Below are 23,378 nucleotides of genomic sequence, written 5' to 3'. Positions count from 1 at the left end.
GCTGACGGACTTCCTGCTTCTGTGTCACATGACCATTGGAGCACAGCGGGATTGGCTGGTTTTTGTCCAAACGCCATTGTTCTCTGTACTTTTAATCCAACTTCTGTGCCACACAAAAGTAGAATTTAAGCAACAAAACCAAAACTACTATGTGAATTCTTATATTGTCCCATTGAGCTAAATCATTATCATTTAAATAGATTTTCTTGCATAACTTGGATTTCTGAATCAGAATTCATGAGCACTGAAAATGAAAAACGTGAAAATGAAACACTGAAATGCAATAGACGTGTTTATACATGTTTCTAAACCCCAAGTCAATGGGAAGGAGCCTGCGGGGAGCAGTGCCGGCGCCCGCCAGCACTCGGCCAACCTGCCTGTGTGTCCTGCTAAAGCCATTTTGTTATTGTACTTACAGTTGCTAATCCGGCAGCTAATCCCGGCCACGACAATGCAGCCCCAACCTCCCTGCCGGCCTCAGGCTCCCCGGCCAGCTGTCACCTCTTTATATTTACCCGTCAAACTGCCGCGGCCAGATGTGGCTTCATTAGCGAGGCGGCGCGTCGACTCGCGGCGACTCGAGACGCCTCTGCTGGCAGGCGGAGTGGGCGGAGCCACTGGAGGAACAGACTTTGGGCCAACATCGACAGCGTTTAATTGGATTCATTTGGAGATGATCATCGCGGCCATTAGGGGCCCCCCCCCCAAGCACCTCCCACCCCACCAAGCCCCTCGCAAAAGGAGCAATTAACTTCAGGCTAATTGATTTGCGCCACGCGCTGGTTGACTTATCAAACGCACCTCTGCTCTCAGGGAGCTCTTTTTACCTGGCACCCAGTGTGTGGTCACACATCCAATTCTTGCAGAAAGATCAAAATATTTATGTCCCGGTAGTAACTGCGCTTGTAGTGCCCCAGGAATTAGCCTCATCCCGACTTTATCATATTGGGATTACCGGCGTTTAATGGAGACAAACACATGATAGACAACAGCACCACTGCTTCTGATGACTGCATCTACTGGCACAGGCAGCCGCCACGTTTATCTGTTTACTCCTCCTACAGCGATTGTTTTTTGTTTTCACTCGGCGAAGAACGAGTCCAGCGTGGCCCATTGCGGGCGTCGCACTATTAAATGGCAACAACAGCGTCTGCTCGCACAACATCTGGAGCGGCGAGCAGCGCCGGAGCTCGTACGCATCCTCAACTTTGACCTGCGCGGGGCTGTTGACGACACTCAAACAGTTAGGGGATAAAAGGGGCGTGTCTGGTGTCGTCATCGGCATTGTCAGCCAATCCCTGCCGAGATAAGATTGGGGACGTGAAAAAGCAGCAGGGAGAAATTAAAATCTGACTTCTGAGGTACAATAAATATATGGAATAAATATATATACTGTATATATACTGTATATATACTGTATATAGTGTGTATCGATATGAGAAGTCCTGCAGCATGGTGCGACAAAAGGAACCCGGTGGACTGCGAGCCGATATGAGCAGCAGATAGCGGACGGCAGCCTTGGGCTCATCCCAGCCTGAGGATGACACAATTTCCTCAGTGCCATCGCTGATCTAATATGCCCACGCTCATTCTGAGGGAGGGGGAGAGAGAGAGTGAGAGAGAGAGAGAGGGAGTGAGGGAGAGAGGGAGAGAGGGAGGGAGAGAGGGAGAGAGGGAGATAGAGAGAGAGGGAGGGAGGGAGAGAGGGAGAGGGAGGGAGAGAGAGAGAGGGAGAGAGCGGGAGGGGGAGAGCGAGAGAGGGAGGGAGACAGAGAGGAAGGGAGAGAGAGAGAGAGAGAGAGGGAGGGAGAGAGAGAGAGGGAGAGAGCGGGAGGGAGAGAGCGAGAGAGGGAGGGAGAGAGAGAGGAAGGGAGAGAGAGAGAGGGAGAGAGAGAGGGAGGGAGAGAGCGAGAGAGGGAGAGAGAGAGAGGGAGGGACAAGTGCTCAGAGAGGAGTTTTTTATTGCTCCGTCTCCTCCCTGCAACACACACACACACACACACACACACACACACACACACACACACACACACACACACACACACACTCACTCACTCACTCATTCAAATCTAACTGGCTAAACAGCTCAAAATAGGCCGAAGATGATGAATTCACTTTGGCTATGGCCAGCTTCTTTTTTATTTGTCTTTTTCCCCCAACCTGCTCCACCATGAATGATTCAAAGCAATTTTTCCACCGTCTTCGGGAGAACGAGTGCGACACAGAGACGAGACGCCGCGGTAAAACCTCTCTCTCTCTCTCTCTCACTCTCTCTCTCTGTCTCTGTCTCTGTCTCTGTCTCGGCAAGGATTAGAGGGAAAATCCCCGACAAAGGAGCGCAATGTCTCGTCGTGATCTCGAGTGACCGTCGAGACGGTCTCGGTCACAGTTGGGATTGACAAACAGAAAGTAGGGGCGTGCATGAAAACCAAGCAGCTCTTCCAGGACGCAGGCCCGCAGGGATCCAGGGGTGCAGCAGCGCGAGGCCCTCGGCCAGTGGCGGAAGGTGCTGCGTTGCTGCAGAAGCAACAAAGACGTTCTCTGAGACAAGCGTCAGACTCCGGCCACCGTCTCCGCCGGCCTCAGCCCGGCACCGCAGACGCTCGCAGTTTGTTTTCTTCCCCGCCGATTGCCAGCATGCTGCCTGTTCCGCCGACTGAGAGAATGTTTAATCGTCCCGCTAGATACACACAGCCACCGAGTCTCTTAAAGGGAAACAGCTCGCTCCCTTTTCCGGGCCTGTTTTTTTTTTTTTTTTCTTTGCGCCGTCACGCTGTGTTTTTTGCACGAGACTTTTTTCTTTTCGTCTTCTGCTGGCGGCCTGGTATCTCGCATATGGCGCTTTTTCTCTCTCGGAAAACAGGAGGCGAAGCGACAGCGGGGGCAGGTTTTTAGGCACCGGGCGCAATCTGTGAGACGAGTCCGTCCCACTTGTTGCGCCGCCGCAGCCACGCTGGCGGAGCGCCGGGACTTGTTGAGCAGCCGCGTTCAGCTCAGACTGGAAGAGCGACGAGGGCCCTTCCATCGGGGAAGGAGGAGGAGTCCAAAAGCCTGCAGACAAACAGGTGCGCGCTGCGGTTGCAGCGGCGGGAGCACAAAGACGAGAAGCGATGAGCTCGGAGTCTTTTTGGGACCTTTGTTATCGAGGCCTTGGGAGAAACAAATGCAAATTCCTCCTGGAGATCACTGCAGTACCTGTCCGACTATTTTTCTAAATGACACAAAAATTGTGAAATCCTTTTCACGAGAAACTCCGAAATCACGACGCTGCCACCGCTGGGTCCCGACACATTTTAGCATGTCAGTGGGACGGTCTGATGCGTTTCGTTTTTTTCATTGGCTGATACTCACTAAAACAACCTACAGCCGCTCGCGCCTTCTTGCCAAGTTGAACGGCGGTCCGCGTAAAGACAGACAGTTGCTCTGGGGTTTTTCTTTTTTTCTTCCTCTTGGAGAAGACAGACCTTCATCCTACAGATCAGCTGTTACACTCCCTCAAGCTGCCGCTCGGCTCTCCCTCTCCTCTTCCTCAAAGAGGCGGTTCGTCTTCTTCACCCGCCTGGTGTGAAAAACCATTCTGTCTCTGAGCGCCGGCCACTGTCTGGTCAGAGGGGGGTCTGGGTTTCGCAGAGAGAGACAGACAGACAGAGAAGGAGAGAGAGAGACAAAGAGAGACAGAGAGAGACAGAGAGAGCGAGAGAGAGAGACAGACAGACAGAGAAGGAGAGAGAGAGAGACAGAGAGAGAGAGAGACAGACAGACAGACAGAGAAGGAGAGAGAGAGAGAGAGCGAGAGAGAGAGAGAGAGAGACAGTTTGTAGCGTCGTTCAGCTCAAAGCGACGTCGCGTCTGATGGAGGCGTCGAACTGCAGCCGAGTTTGAATTAAATGTCAAGAGGGTTTCCAGCCTTTGAAAGTTTAAAAAAACAGAAGAAAAAAAATACCATGTTTCGGTGTCAGTAAACAAGGCTACATAAAGCCTGGTCACATGATCCGATGCAGCCGCAGAAGTCGAGATTTCCAGCAGGTCAGCCGGCGTTGACCAATCACAGTCTGAATGGCATTCATCTGATTTCTTTTCTTCCCACTGTTGCACTCTGCAGTTTCCAAAAAGAAAAAATAATAATTCTCAACAATTAAAAGGAATTAAAGACAATGTTGAAACATAATATTCACCGAGATAATAGAAACGATGACCTGTTACTATTAATACCTTCCAAACAAACTAAAAAAACCCCACGGCTTCCATTGCCGAGTTAAAAACCCAGCGTGATGGACTGGAGGGCTGCGACGGCCGCCGCCGCCGCCGCTACACGTTAAGCAGCAGCTGTGACACCGGTTCGGAGGGAGTCACGCAGAGCGGCGCTCGTTTTGTCAAACAGCTCCACCCGAGCCGAGCGGCGCAGGGCCGTGGCGTCGGCAAACACGGCCTTTCGGCGGGCTGCTGTGCAGCCAGGTAGAACGACTGACACATGGCAACGTGCGGCGCGGCACACTTAGGACGAACACAATCTCTGCCCTCGACTTGTACGTTTCATAAATAATGCAGCGGCCCGGGGCCGAAAGAGAGAAAAAAAGAAACAAAACAGTGGGAGTTCCCAGGAGCAAAGACAAATACCTTTTAAACTGCACTTTTCAAGTGCACTTCCACAGAAATGAGAGGGCGGTGGAGGAGGAGGAAGAGGAGGAAGAGGAGGAAGAGGAGGAAGAGGAGGAGGGCGGGGGGGGGGGGACGCATTTATAGGCAGAGTGGTCTGGAAACGGCACTTGACGATTCAACTCTGACTCAAAATAAAATAAATAAATAAATAAACAAAGAGGAATAAAAGGAAAAGCCAGCGCAGCGCAGCGGCTGAGGCTGTGTTTGGAGAGGCTGTGGATCAGGTGAGGGACTCCAGCCGCCACGGTCGGCCCGTCCGGCTGCTCACAGCTCAGCCACGACCTGGTTTCATCACAAAGACCCTCCCACCACCACCACCACCCCTCCCCCGACGCCCCCCCACCACCGGGCCTCCTCTCGTGATATTTGCTCTGACGCTCCTGACGCCCGGAACCGCCTGCGGGAAGGTTCAGGTGACGAGCCAGCGGGTTGGGAGACGGTGGGAAGGTGCGAGTGTAAGAAATCGCACAAGGCCGACGTGTTGAAGGGAAGGTCGGAGAGTCGCAGGGTGTGAAAATAAAAGGGGCTCATTGAAACGAAACATTGACATGCGTTCTTACGTTAATATTCAGTGAGTTACCAAACTGAAGGTCCCACTTTATGAAAGAAAATAAATAAATCCCTTTATTCATTTCAGTCTTCCACAATATACGCGTCTATTTCCGGCTTCGCCTTGCTTAAAAACATTCGCTTCAGGGAATTACTTGTGATGTCACAAAGGGCCCCGCCCATCCCCCGAGATGGTGGCTGCGCCCGGTTTGAGCATAAGGCCGCAAACAGAGGGCTAAATAGGTACGCTGCTTCCTGGACATCCAAGTTTTGGATGATTCATCTGGATAAATTTTTTAGCAACAGGGTATAAACAGAGGGCTAAATGCTTCACATTATACAGAGATCTGTAGAGTTGTTTTTTTCAATCAATCAACCAATCAAACAGCAGATCCAAACACACCCAGAATATGGCATCGTTAAAAACACGGCTCTACTTTACTACCACGACACTCATGGTGTTGGAACCACACACACACAAAAAAAAAAACAGTCAGGATGAGTTTTCCCAGGAATGGAGTGAAGGGGACTGGCGTGGGGGGTGGGGGGTGAAACTAAATGAGGAGTAAATGAGAGGAAAAAGTGAAAAGGAAGGCGGCCGGGAGAGATAAACGAGGAAGCAGAGGGGAAGCTTCTCTGTCTTGGGCTGAGTGTGATAGCTGGTGGCGCTGAATAGATAAGCTCCACTAATGGGCTGTTCAGGAGGACGTTCCATTCGTTATCGTGCCACTAATGCGGCCGCCGTAGTAATGTGGAGCCATTCATGCCGCCACCGCCGCCGCCAACAGAGAGCGAGAAAGAGAGAGAGAGAGAGGGAGGGAGAGAGGGAGAGAGAGAGAGGGAGAGAGAGAGAGGGGAGACGGCCGCGCATTGTGGAGGAGCTCCCGAAAAAAACAGTTCCGGTCCCGGTGCGAAGGAGACGGAGAGGGAGAAGGCGGAGCTGTGAAGCGTGGCCGAGAAAAGATGAGGTTCCTTTTAAATTTGGTCTTCATTCAGCGCTCCTCGGCAGAATTGACTTTTCTGGCTCGATTATTTGGCGTCTCCTGCGTCCCAAATGGCAGACTGAGCCAGCCAGCCAGTCAGCCAGTCAGTCAGTCAGTCAGTCTGCCAGTCAGTCAGTCAGTCTGTCAGTCAGTCTGGTGTGCTCACCGGGTCTAGGTTATTAAACGTGAAAGCTGAACTTGAGGGATCTGGATGGATTTCAGCATTACGTCGATACCGTAGCAGCTTCCGTATCTCCTGATAAAATCTACTGGCAGCAGTTCGACGCTCGGCAGGAAAAATGCCCCTGACGGAAAGCTTCAGCTCTGCCTCCTCCTATAGCTCCTCCTGCTTATTAGCAGTTTGTGTTATGCGATGAACCATTCTCTCTTCACTCCTCGGACAGTTCCTCCATCAGACAGCATCAGTCACCTCCCTCCAGGCTTTGCTTTTTCCCCGGCCCTCTGTCAAGGTACCACTGACTATGAAAAAGAAAAAACAACAGTTTTAAACAAAAAAAACTTTCCCTCAACAAAAAATAATACTCAGAGAGCCACAGAAAATAAAACCAAAAATCCTCTTATTCTTTTCTTGCTTGCGGAACAACCCCAGGTTCATTATCACCTTCCCGCGCAGCAGCTCCTCATGCTAACCGCCGGCTAGCGGTGGGTGCTATCATCGGTTTCATTAAGAATCCACTGACACCGGGGTGATATTATTAGAAATTTTCAATATTTCATGAATGAGACCCTTTTACACAGCACCCAAATCTGGACATGGATGCTGCTGCCCAAAACCTCCCACTGCTGTTAGCAGACACAACATTTCCATAAATGCCTCCTCCTCTCCTTCTTCTTCTTCTTCTTCTTCTTCTTCTTCTTCTTCGTCTGCTTGCAGCTGGACAAAAGTCCATTTATTCGAAAACCAAACACACACCACTCCTTTCTCATCTGCTTTGAAAGCGCCGGCGTTGCTAGGAGCTCGTTAACTAGCCACCAGGCGCTAACACTGGCTAGCGCGCTAATAGCATTACGCCACCACCACCACCACCACTTCAGCACTTTACGGGTCATTTTCAGACGGTTTGAGAGCGCTAATGGTGCGCTGCGGTACTTCTGAGAGGAGAAGCCACTCTGCACTCAAAATATTACATGTTCATGGGGAAATATGAGATTTGTACGACTCATAAAGAGATATTATACTGTTAGACAGACAATATGCCGGTTGAATTGATCCTTGAGCAATGTCTCGTATCATTATAGCTGATTGGAGATGTAGCTGACAGACATATCTCTGTTTGATTTTTAAGTTGTGCTTATTTGAGACTTAATAGCTTTTGTACCTATTTCAGCTTTGGCACAAACAGAGTAAACATTTTACAATATTTAATAATATTCCATTTTCTAAATTTACATACAGTATATATATATATATATATGCAATATAACATACGATCAAACTAGTGTATCGTACTGTGTGCAGCTTTCTGTGCTGCACACATTCCATGCTTAAACAACCCTCATTCACTGCTTATACTGTATGTGTTAATTAGTTTTTTGCAGGAGGCCATTAAGCTCCAGAAGATTATCACGTAAAGCCTTTTACCTGCATGTGACCCTGAAAATTCTCTTAAGCGGTCGAAATGGAAGTTTGGTGAGGAGTAATTTTAAAATATTTTTCTTTACTTTAAAAAAAAAAAGAAAATATATATATATGTATATATATATATATATGGAGAGAGAGAGAGAGAGAGAGAGAGAGAGAGAGAGAGAGAGATGCACAGTTTGTGTCTCTGAGAGTCTAAGACACACAGTCAGTCAGGATGTGGTGTGGTGGGTCTTCAGTATTCCACCAGGGACACAGCCGGGTTTTGGGGCGGCCGTTTACAACCATTGACATCGTCACAGCCAACCAAAGCTGCAACACAGCAGGTGATTAGCAGGAGGCAGCACCGGGCAGGAGATGCCTATTAGAGGCGAACACCCCAGAGGAGTTCTGCAGGCAAAGTCCAGTCTGCACTGGAAAATAAATAAATAAATATAAATAAGAAAAAAAAGCACACGACCAGGAAGTGGATGAGAAATACAACGATGAGAAAGGAGATTGTGGGAGAGATTCTGCCAGCCGAGGTCAAGAAATGCGGTCATAAAGGGAAGAAGGATGTTTGTCCGAAACATATTTACCTCACAGGAAAAAAAAAAAAAAGAAATTCTGAAGGAAGGCCAGCAGCAGGGAGTTCACAGCGGGCAAATGTTCTCTATTAAATGACGGTTTTAAGCAATATCTCAATAACTGCTCGCAAAGATCAGAACTCGGCGCTCGGTCGATGTCAGATGAAAGGAAAAGATTTATTTTCTTTTTTTAAAGACATAAAAAGGAAGAAAAACACCAAGCAGTCGCGGATGAACTCCGATGTTTGGTGCGACTGAGGAGAGAAGCCAGAACTCGTGTTTGGCTACAGCGGCTGAATGCCGGCAAACAGGAAAGGGCGGCGCGTGACGTTTCCTGCTGCAGCCTCCTCATGTCTCCACGCAGCTGCTGGCTTTTGGCAAAGTCCCGGCGTGCACGAGAGCTCTGCAAACTGCTCCATGATAGGCATCCTTCCTTTTGATTCAGCTTCCTCTGTGCTTGTGGGAGGACTCGCTTCATTAACCCTGAAACCCCCCCACCCCCGCCTCCCTTTCCCCCTTTTCAAATTTTTTCAAATTAAAAAAAAAAAAAAAAAAAAAAAATCAGTCCTTTTAAAATGGAGAGAAAGAAAAAAAAAACAGCCTGGGTTTAATTTGATTTCCAAGGTCAAGTTTGAGCACAGAATCTATCTTTTGTTCCACCGCTACCACCACCACCACCACCAACACGCTTGTCAATGCTACTCAAGTCCAGAACCCTCTTGAGCAGCAGAGAGATGAGCTGGAGATGAGAGAAGCGGCCGGTTGAACAAGGTCAAGCAAAACTCTCAGTCGTCGGAGCCCCGATCACTCCGATAATTCCGCCCGTCGTCGCTGCAGCCGGAACTTTTAGAGCATCCAGCTGTTTATTCCCACTCGGCCGGCCGTGTTGTTGCTTGACGCTTGAATTTGATTGATGTCACAAACGAAACTCCCACCAGAGCCGCGATGGTAAAACATTTTGATTGTGATTTAGCATTCAGTCGTCGCTTTAAAGTCTAAAAGAGCCCCGTCGTGCAAAATCCCTCCCTTCACTTCCTCGGCCGGATCCACTTTTTGAGTCTGTGCCGAGTCACTCACTTGGGGAATGTGATGTCACAAAGGGCACTGGTACATCCTCCATGGTTGGCGTCCACACCACTGGCCAAGTGTTGGTTCCGCCCTCTTTTTTATTCCCTCCTTCCAATCATGTGGCAGGTCCAAAAAAAGTCTTGAAATCAGTCTTTCCACTTTTTTTCAGCAGGAGGCTGTAAACAGAGGGCTAAATACCAGCACGCTGTTTTCTGGTCTATGAAACCAGAAAACTAGATTATTTTTTAGTTAATTAATACATAAATTGAGAGGGAAAAGTTGGCTTTCGTGTCTTTATCTCTGCTGTTCAGGTCTCACAATTGTCTCTCATGGCTAAATCCTGATTTTACCCGAAAGAAAAAAGTGGAATTGAAGCTCTGCAGACATTCAAATCTGGGATAGATTACGTTTTTCTGATTAGCTGAAGAATAAGTATCTCAGGAGACAAAGAGACGTCGCCCACTTCACACATTTGTAACGCAAAACAGACCCAATTACATCATCGCCCCGAAAGCAGCCAGAGATGAGACTTGTGGTGACCCACTTCCAGAATTAGACAACAACATCACATTAGTTTAATCACCGAGTTCCAGTTTGCTGAGTTGCATCGTGCGCTTGTATATTCTGCATCCGGTCCTCGGATGGTAAAATTAAGCGTGAAAGTCATCAGTGTGCTAATGATTCTGGAGATTCTCTCTTTACATATTTAATAATATTCCCCCCGTCAATTTACATTTCATATAACCGCACCAGAGTGTGCAGCTGTTAATCAGAAAAAGCAGCAATTATTACGTATCAGTGTAATTTTTTGGCACTAAATCATTTTCAATAGAGTTTCAGTTTCAGGCTGAAGAACTCAGTTTGTGTCGCGCGGCTGCCGTTGTTACCGTGGTTACGGCCTGTTTACACAAAGTCCACAGTGGTTAGAGTGAGCTGCTGGTGAGCTGCTGGCCCTTTAAGACCGTCCCGGTCATTTTTTTGGCACCGACTTCAATTGAAACTCAGGCCATTGGCTGAAGTCAAAGAGAAACAACGTGCAGCTAAATTAATGACAGGCACTTAGCGGCCATCTCAGCGAGGGGGAAGAATGTAGGCTGGATTTAATGGCGCGACGATACGAAGTAAGCAGAAAGTGCACAAAGTGCTATAATAAGCACTTGCAAAGGGGGGAGGAGGGGGGGAGGGAGAAAAAAAAGGCTTCAGTCGTCAAATAAATTCTGCTTTATTAACTCTGGCCAATGAGTTGGCAGCTGCTCGGGAATTTAATAACGGATGACTCACCCGCCGACCCGCTAATTCATGTCAGCAGCGTTTGTGACTAATGTTTTGCGCCGCCGCAGCTGGAGAAACTTGCGCGTTGGCTGTGGTGTTCAGCGATACCGCGGGAGGCGTTTCCATCCTGCGTCGACGGGCCGAGTTCGAGAGAAAAATAATAAAAGCCGTAATGACACGCGCTCCAACAGTCCGGCGCGGCGCAGGACGAGTCAAGAGCGGCGTTTCTGGCTACGCGGTAGCTTCGCCGTAGCTTTAAGTGCATTAGCAGCTCGGCTCAAACACCTTAATGAATCAGCTCTGGCAAGACCCATCAATACCCAGACACTGAATAATGCCTCTGGTGCAGCCACTTTGCTTGTTAGCCCATCCGTTCTATAAGTGCTGATTGGAGAAACAGGGTGGAGGTGAGTGGGGGGGGGGGGGTGTACGCTAGCCTGCAGAGCGCAGGTTGGCTCTCATTTACGCTCTGGCACCAAAGTGAGTTTATGGATAATAGAATCAATTTGAGCCGCGGCAGAGCCGCGGCTCCGGGCAGCAAGGCGATATGAAAAAAAAAACCTGGAGTGTAAGAGAGAGAAAGAGGGCATGAAAGCCGACACCCACCTCTTCACAACGGCCTCCCGCAGACGACGACAACAACAAGCTCTCCAGTTACTTTCACGCTCTTTTCTATTATGGATGACGTCTGTTCATTTTCCCCTCTTTAAATATTCACTTCATTCAACATTCATCCTCACACACACACACACACACACACACACACACACACACACACACACACACACACGCCCGCGCCGCAGGGGCCCTTTCGCGGTCATCCGCTGCGTTGAACTTTACCTGCGTTTTTACATATTTGTATTGAAATTCCGGAGCTGAAAGGGGTTTGGGGGGTGGCGGAGGGGCGCGGCCCCCGGCGAGCCGAGACTCTGCTGAGTCATGACAATTCATCCAGCGCCGCTGACATTGGTGTCTTAGCGGCTGGCGAGCAAAAGGCGCAGCGTCACACTGTGATTTATGGAGTGGCTCGGCTGCGGTGGAGGGGAGGCTGAGAGAGGATAAAGTGCTCTCACCTGGAAAGCCCGGCTCGCTGCGGACCCGGGGAAAGATTTTTGCTATAGCTCGCAGCTCTGCAAAAAAAAAAAGAAAAAAAAAGTGGGGGTTGGGGCAGGGCAGGGAAGCAAAAAAGGGGGAAAAAAAAAAAGCGCCGACGAAGGTTGAGCGGCTCCATATTCATGAGCGGATTAATGAGCAGGCGCAGGGGCTGCGGCTGCCGGCTCCAAATTGATTCTTAACATTTACCCGCCTTGAATATATGAATGGACAAGAGCAAGTGTGCAGGAGTTCTGCGCTGACCACTTTGCTTTGAATAATGGAGACAGCAAGCGAGTCCCAGGTCGCCGAATTCGGGGCTAAATGCAGTCGGACAAAAGAAGAAAAAAAATGTATTTGCACTTTTTGGGCAAATTTATTCAGACGCCGGCGGCCCCTACAATGGCATTTATTCCTGAAGTTAGTATTAAAATATTTATTGAATGTTTCCTGCAGTGTTGCTTAGCGGGCTGGCTAATGTTAGCTCACTAGCTCAGCAGCTAACTGTGACACTTTTGATTTCTTGGGGTAGTGAAGGAGCTGTGATTGGCTGTGCCAACTGTGGACCAATCAGCATCTGATGTGACTGCGCACTGAAATGCTGCATCCAGGACAGCTGTCGCTTCATTCAGTCATTCATTTTTTTTTTTTCCATAGTTGACCGTTGATCAATTAAATTGAACGCATTCTAACTCAATACTTTTTTTTATTTTAGAGTTGGACAAAGTGGGAGGGGTCTTTGGGGGCGTGGTTTGGAGTTGTGTGTGAGTGGCAGGCGATGAGGCTCAGCTGCCTGCGTTGAGAGGGGGGGTTCGTGCGCTGACTCTGTAGAAAGAGATTTAGGGGCAGTGGGGGTTTGGGGGGGGGGGGACGATTTCCCTGTGTGTCCGCCCGGCACGCTGAGGTGTCGGCCGGCGACACGCTTCAGTAAACTCGCTGCGAGTGCACTTGGCACTCGGCGGCGCCTCTCGTGGCCTTGCAGGTTTTCGTGTTAACATATGTACCGTGCAAACCCCCCCCCCCCACCCCCGAGGGCCCATCATTTACTGCTCAGCGCTGCACTGTGAGTACAGCAGCACGACCAGCTGTCAGATATCTATATATATATATACACACACATATGTATATTTTTGTCAGATTGTGTTCCACATATGCATCTCCGACCAGAGAATGGACGACGCACTTGCAGCAAAATGTCCCTTTGTGCTCACTGAGGTGTTGTGGTCAACTGGAGAATGAGGGTTTGACAGCAGCAAATTCAGCACAAAGCTCAACACGTAATATTCATAACACCAAGGTGAGCAGTTTGCACGCTCTGCTGTGTGTTCTCACCCAGTTTTGTAACATGCTGAATATTTGCTCCTCGGGTTGACGTTTTAAACGCGTCGCTTTGGTTTTTCACCTCTCACACTTTTACCTGCGCTGAACCCGAGAGCTCTACTGGAATTTAGGAGCTTGTCATTCTGATCCTCCCTCCAACTGCAAACAACTCAGAGGCCCTTTCAAGGCTGGGATGGTTTGGTCGGGCTCAGCAGGTTTGCAGCAGCAGCACCGGGGCTTTCACATCACACAGTCCTCCAAGTCTCCTCTGATCCCATCAATTAAGATGCACGCTGCTCTGTGCGGAGGAGGGCGAGCGGGAGCCTCCTCATACCTTTGTCCTGCCAATCGACCCTCCATTCTTCCTCAATAATTCCCTGACTGTGACTCTCAGCAAAGCGGCTCCGGTGAAATCGCATCATCCGGACCGCCGAAGATTTAAAGGCCCGGCGGGTCAAGTTCGGCAGCACCTGCTGGTCGGGAGGCGTATTGCAATGTTGATGTTGCACGTTAATCCCCGTTTAGTGGCGTCGCCCTGGTTGCTAAACGGCACAAAAGCCCATTGAGTGACTTCATCTGACATGAAATGGCTTTTTGGATTTCATTTCAAAGAATCCATCATGTTCAGGTACAAACTGCTGCTGCCGCCGAGGGCTTTGCTCTCGAGCAGGTTCTCCAGGTGCTGGAGGAGGTTTTTGCAGCTGCTTATCGCTCGTAGAATGGGGGGAGGAAAAAAAATTATGAAAGGCGGCAAAGGAGCCGTCAAGGTGCAACTTCATCAGCTTTTGTCAGAACACTTCGGAAAAAGAATTTCCATCGACTTTGCACTTGCGATGATCCAGCACTGACACCACACCAGTTTGTGATATTTTATATTTAATAGGAAGAAAATTACATATGTGTGCCAAAAATACCCCCACGCACACACACACACACACACACACACACACACATTCACACAAGTTAATGCATCCGTGCTCGTGCTGAAAGTGCACAGCGGAGCATGAATCCCTCTCTGTCTGTTTCAAAGAGCCCGCGTGCATTAGCCGCCCGTAGCCGCGCGTCCCTCGCCGCTCGTCCGCCCACCGCGCACAATGCTGCGCAGGGATCCGCTGAAGGCAATAAAAGGCGGGCTGAGTGAAAGAAAAAAAAAAAAAAAAAAAGGAGAAGAAGGAGAACCAGGCTGGCAGGGGCCATGCTACACTTGTCGTCCTTATCGTTCCGCCCCACTTGCCCGATATAATAACAAATTACCGGCCGCGTCAGTCAGTGAGACGCGGCAAACGGCCGCGGCTAAAAGTCAGGACGGCGTTCCGCGAGAGACGCTCCTGATGAATAATCCCGGGAGGCCGCGGGAGTGACACACACCCAGTGCATTAGCGTCTTTGTCGCACACGTGCTTGCGTGCGTGCACGACCGCCCCTGTTGCACAAATTGCCCTTCTGCTACCGCTCGTCAGGTTGGTGGGGGAGGGGGGAGAGAGGCGGGGGGTGAGGGGGGGGGGGGTTTGATGCGTGCCTGCAATGAAAAATCTGTCATGCAAAAAAAAAAAAAAAACAATAATGAGATCAGGCGCTGAACGGAAGAACCTGCAGGCAACAGTTTTAAAAAAAGAAGAAGAAGAAGAAGAAGAAGAAGAAGTTGCGTAACGTAGTCTTGCAGCTCCCTGCAGGCCAGAGTTGAGGGGAAGAGCGCCGAGGCACCTTTGAAATGACGTGTTGGCTGGCGGGGTTATCTCGGCGGTGGCCGGGGTTAAGTGCGCCGCTTCCACCCGGCCAAGCAACATAAGCGTTGAAGCGCCTCGGAGCGCCCGGGTCTGATGGAATCTTTTGTAATAAAATTCGTCCGAGGGGGGGGGTTTGTCGTGCCCATAACGGCGGGTTTAACGGCAAAGAAAAAGCGAAAACAGGCGGTAACGAGATGGAGCGTAACAACAGGAGGCGGCAGGCGTTGACTCCGCGAGCTACGAGTTCAGAATTCGAAAGAAAGACGTCGCCAAAGTCAACATCTGACTCATCAAAATGTTAATTCGAGCTTGTGTTTGAGTTTCTCCACTGTCATTTTGTATCCTCCTGCAATGCTGCAATGTATCCCATCACACGCAGCAGCCAGTTTAAGACCCGGGGTGTGTGGGGGGGGATATGGAACGTGGCTCCGCCCTCTGAGACTAAAAACAATTCCAAACAGGTCGACTTCAGCAGGTAGACGCTGAAACCCTGTGCTTTTAGCAGAAAGCTGTAAACAGCGGGCTACATATGCTGCTCGCTGGAGCTCTGTGGAAATGATTGGCATTATGCATCATCATTATTATCATTATGCATCCTGGAACCTACAACAAGGGATCGCATCCCAGCACACGCAGATTTCAGCCACAGCTAGCGCGTTGTTGTGCGACCGTCACCGCGGCACAGAAACTGTCGGCCGCTAATTATTTTCCCAATGAACTCTGTCGGCCCAAAGACAGCCGACAATGGTGGAAACAATAAACAGATTAAGCTGCATTATGTCACATTAATTTTCCCGTAAACAGCTCGTAATCAGCCGTCTGACTTCCTGCGCAGTCGCTCAAGCGTCTCAGCAGCGGTGGCGTGTGACTCTCTCAACTGAATATTTCATCGATTTTAGTTCCATTTTAAATAAGCTTGCATGAACAATTTAACTCTGGGGTTGTATGGGAATGCATTTTTCTTTTACTTTTTTTTTTTCCCCCACCAGTGACATAACAAGGCTGCTCGTCCCCCCCCCCAAGTACAGGCAAATTGCTTTCATGAGTCGCAGCATTTTCCCAAGCAGTTTTGTCGACTTTTTCATCAAAAAAAAAAGAAAAAAAAAGCTTTATTTGCACAATCAGACATTTTGTTCTTTGTCTTCAGCACGTTTCTATTTTCCGCAGGGCGGCTACAGCATCGTTAGGTGCACTCTGGAAGGCGTGCTAATGCCGCTTTAATATTGGATGAGTGACGGAAGGCGGCGGCGCTATCTCGCCCTCACGGCGGGAAAATCCGTTCCGTTGGCAGTCTGCAGCTCTCTGGCGAGGTCCAGCGTTCAGCGAGTACGACTGAGGGTCTATTTTTAGAAAAGGCAATTTTCAAAGTTTACCCTGTGCATGCGACAACACGGGCCTGGGCCTCCGTGTGTGTGTGTGTGTGTGTGCGTGTGTGTTGTTGTTGTTTGGGGGGGCTTCAACAGGCAGCTGACACCCTCCCGACTCTCCACAGACTGCAGCCGCCGTCTTCTCCACTTCCACACCTTCAGGCTGCTGCAGTAATGGTGTAAAAACCAGCAGCTGAACATGCCGAGCGTCGAGCGGCGGAACACCAGCAGCCTTAACAAGGCCGCCCGTCCCGAACACCTCGCAGACTCGTGCTCTCGCCGCCGTGCAGCGCCGACATGGCAAGAACCTCAGCGGATTTCAGCAGTTGTTTTTTACAGAACTGCATCCACAAACACAAAAAGGATGCAGGTCATGTGTTGTTTTTAAACCACAGAGAGCCGCATTTTCCAGGACAGTTTTTTTTTTCGCAAAGTAAAGGCGATGTTTCTAAAAGTTTGACCAAGTACAATTGCAATTTGCAGTTTGTTTCCACTGAATGGTGTGAAGCAAGTAATTCTGGTCAAATCTCGTCCTGCAAAACCTCACTGTGAGGAGGACGGGGGGGTACAAAACATTTTGCGATAAATCATTTCGATGTTGTTGTCTTTGATTACTTGTAAAAAAAAAAAAAACAACATTCCGTCTCCTCCTCCGTCCGAACACAATGCGCCATTTTCACTTGAAGTTTGCAATATTTATGTTTGGCGCAATTGAAGGGGTCGTGGAAACGTAGCTGGTGACTTGATTACAGTTGTAATCCCTTGTCATGCCTATTTTTCAGTGTCTTCATAATCTTTGAATATTTTTCTCACTTGAGTAATCATCCAAAACACTGTATAAATCACTAGGCAACAGCGTGTTCAGCCCTCTCTTAAAAGCCCCCTTGCTAAAAGTACTCGCTTTCAGCTTCTATATGTTTTAAAAGGAGCGGAGAAGGCAGAGCCGATACGGGAAAAAGATACGGGAAAAAGAGGGAAATGTTCTTTCTTCAAAAGAAGAAGAAGAAGAAGAAGAAGAAGCAGCAGCCGACACGAAGTCTGGAGCAGCCGCCAGCTCAGAGTGGAGGCTCGTTGAGAGTGAAGAGCAGCTGGACCTGCTTTTTGCTCCGTCTGTGCCACACGCCACTAACACTAACCACCCCCCTCCCCCACCCTCCCACCGGTCCCTGCCGCTGCTTTTCATTGCTGGAAAGTGAGGAGGCCTTTGATTGGCAGCTCAGGACGGACGAATAGCCGAGGATGGATTCTCCACCGAGACTTTGTCATTTTGTCAAAATGCAAAGATTAAAACATGAAGGGGCTCATTTAAGACGAAGCAGGGGGGTCGGGGGTGGGGGGAACCGGCCCGCCCTCCTGCTGTTTGGTCTTGTGACTGTGACTCAGTCCTGCTGTCTGGCCGCTGGCCAGCCAATGGACATTAACATCAAACTACCAGATATTATGATTCCGTAAATCAACAGAGAGAGCCGAGACGGAATCCGACAGCAGCGGGGGCCGTTTGAAATGCTGAGAGAAAACAATGGTGTGAATTTGGACGCTGGACACACAGAGAAGCTGTCAAGGTCAGTAGCTCCCTGACGGTGGTGAGCAGGGTTCAGGCTGGAGGTGCAACCCTCCCAATAATAAACCAGAGCCGAAGTGCCTCCTAGGAAACACTTAGCATCAGACTGAGAGCCGCAAGACCAAAAATAAAAAAAAACACATGAATAAAGAAGCGCGTCCTGTGAAAAGGTGCGCTGATGAGAGGGAGCCGCCGCGTGTTGTGAGGATGCAAATGAGCTGTTGGGAATACATGAGGCGCATCGATTGACCTCGGCAGGAGTTCAAGAGTGCAGGACAATAATTCACGGCGGATCAGCAGGCACTTCATCTGCAGGCCCTTTCAATAATCAATAAAACCTTTGTTTTAGAGGCAAAACATTGATTTCATCTTTGCAATTGTTATGTTTTCTCTGCTGTCCGTTGACCTGGATTAGATTTTCCTGACAAAAATAAATCAAAAAAGAAAAATTGGATGGATGCAGCTCATACGTTTCATCAAAACCAAAATAACAGCGAGTTAATGACACGACGCAAGTCCGTCACGCATCTCATTGACCATCAGGGTTGTGATGAGCAGCGTGTTACGTGTGTTGCCACACGCTTCCGATATTGTGTTTGCACAAGCATCACACGAGCGCGCCAACCTTTCACCTCTGAACTCTGAACCCATCCATCTCGCCGTCAGTGCAGCAGAAAACCATTTTCAGTTAGCCTGAAGATCCAGGGGTTCGATAGCCAATCAGTTTTCTCAATATATAAGGAGGGGCGGGGCGTACGGGAACTGGACTGATTGAAGCTGCTCTTAAAAACATAAAAAAATAAATAAAAAACAGAAGACAACAAGGAGGGAGACAGTGATGCCAGGGTTGTAAACAACAGGGCCTGGGGACATAGAAAATGTCATTGAAGGCTTTTCCACAGGAGTTCTGTTCAAGGTTGCCATGCGGTGACGCAGGACTGAAGTCGTGCAGCAACAGTTCTGACTGATTTGCCCCAAACGACGGTCCACCACGTTTCCAAACGCTTCTTAAGAGCTCCTCCCCAGACGGATGGTTCCGGAACATAAAATTGGGGCGTAAACTGCAGGACAAGTGGAGGGAGAAGACGTGTTTGCAGACATTTCAGTCAAAGTAAAACTGCAGACGCCAACGAGCAACCGGCCTTTTTCTCAGGCATGAAAGACTTGCAGATGTTTTGCTACGTTTTCTCTTAAGCTCCCTTCATTGATAAAAAGTTGATATTTTTCTCCGACACTCGCACTCGCAATCGTCGTAGCGCAAATCAACATCGGCGGAGCTGCGACATCGTTTGCAACTGTTGCAACTGCCGCAAACTTTTTTCTTCTTTTTTTTTTTTACAACCGACGGAGGAAATTGGCATTGATTTAAAACGCTGAAAGGTTGCGTCGCTCCGAGCTATTTTCGTCCTTGCGCGCTCCGCCGGCAGCCGAGCAGAATCAGTCAGGATCGGTGCCAGCGCTCAACCTTTCAACGCTCCGGGGGTCATCGTCGTGGAGACGTGCCAGCAATCCCGGCCTTCTTAAGACCATATGGGGTCCGTTCCTCCTCCTCCTCCTGCCGCTGCCGCTGCTGCTGCTGCTGCCGCCACCTCCGCACTCCAACCACCTCCATCACCTCTTCACCCCCCCACCACCACTTCCCTCCCTCCGGTGCCGTGCCCTGACCCCCCTCTCATGTACACCGTGTCTTGTGAGAAGCAACACAAAAGAGCAGAAGGGAGCCTGAAGGAGAGGGAGAGGGGGGCACAGTGGAGTGTGTGATGGATGGATGAGTGGATGGATGAGTGGATGGATGGGTGGATGGATGGACGGAGTAGGAAGGAAGTCAATATTCCCCTGGAAAGCGCTGTTCACGGGGGCTCGGCTGCTTGCTGTTGCTTGATAAAAGTCTGAAAAATAGCGGCTGGAATTATTCCAGGTGAAACTCGACACCTCCAGATTCATCCCGTCTCCACCGTGTTGCTGCTCTCCGCCAGCGTGCACATCCATCATCAACCGCCCGTCACGTGAGCGCAAACAATTCGCCCGGAGGTTAATGGAAACACACCTGCAGGCTCTGTTTAATCAGAATCCGCTGCTCTTTAAAGGAAGAAAAAAATAAAAAGACAGACAAGTCAGCGAGCATCTTTTTTTCCTTTTTCTTTTTTTTCTTCTTCTCCTTCTCCTTCTTCTTCCTGCAGCCTGGACTGAATCGCTGGCAGCGTCTGCAGCCTGTTGTGAACATTCTCCCTCTTCACACGCTGCAGTGTGGGCCGCCGCCGCCGCTTATTTCGCAAAGAAAAAATATTAAAACGATGTTATCTGGGACGTGACGGCTCGCCGGCCGCAGCGCCAACTTGGGAAAAGTCGTTGTTATTTAGAACACAAGGCGGCTTCGACTCCCCCAGCGGAGCGAGCGTGCACTAGTGAGCATATGTGTGTTCAGGGGAAGGGGGGGGGGAGGTGGTGGCTCCTCGAGCAATTTGCCTGTTGAAGCCGGTGGGACAGGAGCCCTCGGTTAGCAGAGGCCAGCTGCAGGAGTGACCCTGCCAAGGACGGAGAGCTTCCCATGGCGGCCCGGCACCGTAAAACGGGTCATTGAGCGGCTAAATGGAGTCATTATGACGAGTCATTAAAAGAATATCGCTCAAGACGCCAAAACTCCCCTTTTCTCCTCCTGGTTCCGCTGCTGCTTCTTCATCATCGTCTTCTTCCTCTTCTTCTTCTTCTTCTTCTTCTTCTTCTTCTTCTTCTTCTTCTTCTGCATGTGTATTCCCGGGGGCCATGCGGTGAGAAGGCAGCTGCATTGAGGGGCCACTCCCAGGAATGTGGACTAATTGAATTGCATTATCTATTGTAATGCTCATTTACGGAGAATCTCGCCACTTTGCAGATTCCCATTACTGATTGTGGAGAGATTGAATTTTTCTTTTCTTTTTTTTTTTGGTTGGGGTGGGGGGGTTTGCGGTGTGGTGTCGGTGTGGGCGGTCTCACCAGATACCGCGTGTCACACACTCCGAGTCACGAGGGACGAGAGGACGGAATTGTTTCATTAGCAGGCGAGGAGTAACATGAATACTGATCGCGCTGTAATCTGGGTCTGGCGTGTTCCAACGCAGACATTAACATGCGCGGCAGAAGCGCTCGGTAAACTGAGGATGACTCGTGGACGCAAAAAAGGCACGACAACGGCGACGTTTTCTGTTTTAGCAGAAGAAAAATATCCAACTTCGTTTAGCAGAAAGGCCCAGTCATTTTTATTTTCAGCTAGCAGCTATGTTCACGTGCAGCACCCCCCCACGCCCACCCCCACCCCCCGCCCCCCCGAGGGTGACACACCACATCCTCCTTCACTTCACTTCTGCAGAGTTATTAAGATGATAGGAGGAGGGGACGGGCGTCTTTGATTAATTAGTAAAACTAACTTTGGCAAGTCCGGAAACTGAAACAGTGGCTTTTCATTAGCGGCCGCTTGTTAGATAAAGTTAATTAGGTGGTTTCATTTCTTAGGAAGGAGAAGGAAAGAAAAAAGGTTAGGAGCAGAGGGCGGGGGAGAGGGGGTGAGGTGGGGGGCATTCAGCTGCGGAATCCAGACTGGCCAAATTAAGTTTATTTAGAACTCATTTATTTTAGAAGCCAGGACCCCGGGGACCTCATTTAGAATGGACTTCAGTACAATTGTCCAGCTGTGTATGAGCGAGTTGAATTTTACTTTTCTTTTAAATTCAGCATGTGAAACAGAGATGAGCCAAGTCGAATTGGAAAAAAAAAAATCGGACTTGTGTTCAGCATTTAAATGATTGAGAGACTTCATCCATATGTATGTAAAAGCTAATTTGAGATCATGATATTCATATGATAATAACATTAATAAAGATTAGATTGTGTAATCGGGTTGGAATATGTATTAACGGTATAAATTTAGCAGGAGTTTGACTTGTTAGATTTGAAGGGCAGTTTTTCAATCTGTATTTATTCCTACGTCACATTTGTTTCTAATTAAATGAAAAAAAAATGGAGCAAAGTTTTACTGAAGGAGCATCTTTACAAACACAGTTCTGGGTGAATCTAATCCTCTTCCACTGAAAAGCCATCAAACCCTGACTGTCCTCTTTTGTTTTTCTTTGTTTTGTTTTTTGACCAGGAAAAGGGGGAGGAGCCAGTGAAGATCAGCGCTGCTGGGATGTCCCCTCACACCCACGACTTCCGCCTGGACCACGGAGGTAACGTGGAGCTATTTTTCCTCGCTGCTGGTTTTGCTGCAGGTTTGCTGTTGGCAAATGCCCCCTAAGAGGATCAGAGAGAATCCATTGCTAATCTGTTGGTCAATACACAAGACGGGTACAGCGGCAAAGACAAGTCACTCAAAGGACGTGTCATCCTCGGCAGACAGCGCGTATATTACCGCTGTGGATTAGAGCGCCTGGTCCCGCCTCTCCAGCACGGGGAACCAGGAACTAAAGTGGATTTAAGGAGGCGGATTTGTCTTCTTTTTCCTGGAACAACCGCACGACTGCAACAACAATGAGACTCTTGTTCCTTTTCATGCAAACGAGCTGTAGATCAGCAGCAGGTGTTCATGCATCGCGTATGGAAACCAAACAGTTTGGACTAGATCGCTAAATTCTTCTTCATGATCAGTCCTTCAGATCATGGTGATACCTGAACATTAAGTTAAAGGCGGCTGGACTTGGGTTCGGTATCTTGAAGTAGCTGAAGTTACACACAGGCCTCTCCATCCGATTAACCTTACAGCACTTGGTTGTTTTACCCTCAATTTCTACTTTGTTATCAGTTGGAACTGCGAAACTTTGGATAAACGTCAATCAGTCAACTTTTATTTGTACAGCGCTAAACCACCACCCAAGGGCGCACACATAAGTATATAAATGGTATATAAATATAAACATGTAGATGCATATAAATAGATGTTGTGTGGTGTATATCAAATTATTTATTATCATTATTATTATAAGATTTAAATAGACTTAAATGTTAAGCAGCGTGGTGGTATAGCCGCTGTCCATGTAGACTGTGTTCGTAATGGACCATGGTCCGCCGTTAAATCCAGTCCTGGTCCTGGTCCTGGTCTTGGTGGTGAAGATGAAGCTCCGGCACCAAGACTCTCAGGACGTTTCCCTAAAAATCCTCCAGTCGTGTCCGTCTCTGGATTCCCAGAAGCTCCGGCACGCAACGGCTTTCACTCCAAGTTTGCATCAAAACAAACTGCGGAAATTGAAGGCAGGGCCACTCTGGGGAAATTTTTCAAAATGCCACCTGGCGTGTGACGGCCTTCAGAATGTAAATGAAAGGTCTCCGCCAAGTTTCAGTAGAATTAAAAGAAGGAAATGCGGTGTAAAAAGGCTGACGTGAGCAGCGAATCAGCCGCCGGTTAGACGGTTTGTTTACGTGGTCTTCTCCCTGCGTCCGCGTGATGAGCGATTCCCCGCTGAGCTGCGAGCTTCTCTCTGGTGGGTTTGCGATCTCTGCGGCTCCAGCTGCTCCAGGGGGGCCTGGAAGCCCCGCGGTTCATCAGCTCTGTTCACATTAAGTTCACATCAGGTCTCCCACATCGCTCGAAACTCTCTCCCATTAAAAAGCAGCGTAGCCTCAAAATTTCAAGTCACTGTGAA

The 23,378-nt window shown here is 49.1% G+C and overlaps 1 protein-coding gene across 1 annotated transcript in view; it reads left to right on the top strand.

Annotated features, from left to right (window-relative positions):
- Positions 1 to 23,378, top strand: part of elfn1a (extracellular leucine-rich repeat and fibronectin type III domain containing 1a) — a 66,280-nt gene that overhangs the window by 21,317 nt on the left and 21,585 nt on the right. Inside the window, exon 2 of the mRNA XM_076038696.1 lies at positions 21,890 to 21,968. The gene's annotated coding sequence lies outside the window, so the exon portion shown is untranslated. The remainder of the gene's footprint in view (positions 1 to 21,889; positions 21,969 to 23,378) is intronic.

This window comes from Nelusetta ayraudi, unplaced genomic scaffold (genome assembly GCF_046127955.1).
Source record: "Nelusetta ayraudi isolate G7.1 ecotype Tasmania unplaced genomic scaffold, CSIRO-AGI_Nayr_v1 ptg000057l, whole genome shotgun sequence".
Lineage (NCBI taxonomy): Eukaryota > Metazoa > Chordata > Actinopteri > Tetraodontiformes > Monacanthidae > Nelusetta > Nelusetta ayraudi.
The sequence above is the reverse complement of the archived record's forward strand: the minus strand, read 5'-3'. Positions and strand labels throughout refer to the sequence as shown.